Genomic DNA, 3,118 nt, shown 5'->3' on the forward strand with positions numbered 1-3,118 from the left:
TCGGAGATACAAAAATTTAATTGACTTTTGTAAAGCTACAGGGATCCAAATGATGGGACTCCCAGCCCGTTTAGGTTGTGGACCACACAGTATTCTTCTCTGTAATATTTTATTTTCTTCCATGTCTACTAACTCCAGTCCAAGTTCACTGATCTCTTTTTAGATAGTGCGAAACATGGCAAAGCATACCAAACAAGTGCCCAATATTCTACATTTATTACATCATTTCTAACATATAGAAGTGTGTTATCAAGGCTGGTTCTGTGAACGAACCTAATTATGCTAAAGTGTGTTTTGTTCTCCAAGAAATTAAATGCATGATTATCACACAATTATAAAATACTTGTGTCAAGAATTTTTATTCAAAAATTAATAAGAGAAGCAGATATTAAAACTAGTTCACATGGTTATTTGGGATATAAGCAGAGTTGTGCAGCAGAAGTGCTCTGGGCCCATAATTCGGGTTATAGAATTTATGTTCTCTAATGAAAAATCACTAACTTGCATTATTGTTAACAAGAATCTTGTGCATTACCATCAGTTTTCTACATTACAACCTCTTGCTCTACAGTTTGTAAATAACTTTGTCAATAGCAAGCTAATAAACGGGGTGACTCCAATGGATTGAGATAATCTCCAGAGTTTCTGCTACATAATGCCCAGGACTCCATTGAAAGGACACCTAAGAATTTATTTTGCCCAAAAATTTGATCATTTTTTTCACTGTCCTTACCTATTTTCCAAACCTAGTCCTTTTGCTTCACCTTTCAGTCTACGGACAACCCTGTATCTGACTGACTTGTTAATTCTGGGAATGTTTTGCAGATTAATTTGCTTGCCAGAGGTGGTTCCTCTAATTGATGTCTAAGAACCCTAATTAGTTAAGAAAACTTTTTTTAACATTTTCATTGCTACTTATTATTGTTATTATTATTATTGCTAATATCTCTATTATAAATAATTCACAAGGGCATCTTTCTGACAAAAGATAAAATGCTGGCTACTAGTAGAAAAAGTACATTTGACTCTGTCAGTGAAAGTGGTAAAGGGATTTGAGAAAATAAGGCAAAGCACTGGAATTATGTGTTAAAACTTTAAATATTATAGACACATTTACTTAATCTCTAATACTGTTGTTGCTTACAATTAAATAAGATGTTTTCCATGAACCACGCATTACAGCAAATATATTGTTTATACAGATTAAATTTTCATCAAAAGGGACGGTGGCTCAGTTGGTTAAGCAGCTGCCTCTGGCTCAGGTCATGATCCCAGCAACCTCTTTGAACTCAGCAGGAGCAACTTCTTTCTAGGAACATCGCCAAAGGCAAGGGAAGCAAGGGCAAGAATGAACTATTGGGATTTCATCAGATCTGTTAACAAAGCCAAAAGATGACTGTCAGAAGTTATCTGGGTGAAGATATTTGCAAATGACATACCAGATAAAGGGCCAGTATCCGAAATCTATAAAGAGCTTATCAAACTCAACACCCTAAGAACAAATAATCCAATGAAGAAATGGGCAGAGGACATGAACAGACATTTCTGCAAAGAATACATCCAAATGGCCAACAGACACATGAAAAAATGCTCCACATTACTCGGCATCAGGGAAATACAAATCAAAACCAGAATGAGATACAACCTCACACCTTTCAGAATGGCTAAATTGAACAAGTCAGTCAATGACAGATGCTGGCGAGGATGTGGAGAAAGTGCAACCCTCCTACACTCTACGTGGGAATGCAAGCTGGTGCAACCACTCTGGAAAACAGTGTGGAGGTGCCTCAAAAAGCTGAAAATAGAACTACCCTATGACCTAGTGGTTGTAGTACTGGTATATACCCTACAGATACAAACGTGGCATTCTGAAGGGGCACATGCACCCAAATGTTTATAGCAGCAATGTCCACAAAAGTTAAACTATGGAAAGAACCTAAATGTCCTTCAACAGATGAATCAATAAATAAGATGTGGTATATATGTACAATGGAATACTATGCAGCCATCAAAAGAAATGAAATCCTGCTATTTGTGATGACGTGGATGGAACTAGAGGGTATTATGCTTGGCAAAATAAATCAATCTGAGAAAGACAACTATCCTATGATGTCCCTGATATGATGAAGTAGAGATGCAACATAGGCGGTTTCGGTCGTACGAAAAGAAAAATAAAAGAAGATGGGATTGGGAGGGAGACAAACCATAAAAGACTGAATCTCACAAAACAGACTGAGGGTTGCTGGGGGGAGGTGTGTTGGGAGAGGATGGTGGGGGCATGGACATTGGGTAGGGCAAGTGCTATGGTGAGTGATGGTGAGTGCTGTGAAATGTGGAAACCAGGTGATTCACAGACCTGTACCCCTAGGGATAAAAACACATTATATGTTTATAAAAAATTTTAAAAAATAATTTAAAAAATCCATTAAAGAAAAAACACATATTGCAAGCCCAGAGCTAATCTCATATTCAATCAAAAAAGTTTGAAAGTTTTCCCCTTAAAGATCAGAAAAAAGACAAGTGTGTCCACTTTCACTACTCTCATTTGACATAGTACTGGAGGTCCTAGCCAGAGAAACAAGGAACACAAAGAAATAAGAGACTCCAAAAAAAAAAAAAAAAGGAAGAAGTAAAATTTTCTTTTTTTGGATAACATGAACTTACATGTTAAAAAATCCTAAAAACTTCACAAAAAATTTGAATAAAAAAATTTAGTAAAGCTGCCAAATACAAGATCAATATATAAAAGACAAGAATTTTGTTTTGTTTCATTTTTTTTAATATGGAATGCTTCCCAGTTTTTCATGTCATCCTTGTTCAGTGATCATGCTAATCTTCTCTGCATCATTCCAATTTTAGTATATGTGCTCCCAAAGTAAGCACAAGACAGGAGCATTTTAACACTGTAATGATGACCTATCTGAAAAAAATGAAGAAAACAATCTAATTCACAATAGCATCAAAAATAATAAAATACTTAGGAATAGATTTAACTAAGAAGATGAAAGATCTGTACTCCATAAACTACGACATTGATAAAGAAATTGAAGGAGACACAAATGGAAAGATAGCTCATATTTATGAATGGTAAGAATTAACATTGTTAAAATGTCCATAC

At 35.4% G+C, this 3,118-nt stretch overlaps 1 non-coding gene across 1 annotated transcript; it reads right to left on the bottom strand.

Moving 5' to 3' along the window:
• Positions 1-2,776: 2,776 nt before the first annotated feature.
• On the bottom strand, positions 2,777-2,883 carry LOC123391418. The gene has a single exon (XR_006606101.1). It is a non-coding gene; the product is annotated as a U6 spliceosomal RNA (small nuclear RNA).
• Between the last annotated feature and the right edge of the window lie 235 nt (positions 2,884-3,118).

This window comes from Mustela putorius, unplaced genomic scaffold (assembly GCF_011764305.1).
Source record: "Mustela putorius furo isolate JIRA1106 unplaced genomic scaffold, ASM1176430v1.1 tig00000224_pilon_pilon_pilon, whole genome shotgun sequence".
Classification (NCBI taxonomy): Eukaryota; Metazoa; Chordata; class Mammalia; order Carnivora; family Mustelidae; genus Mustela; species Mustela putorius.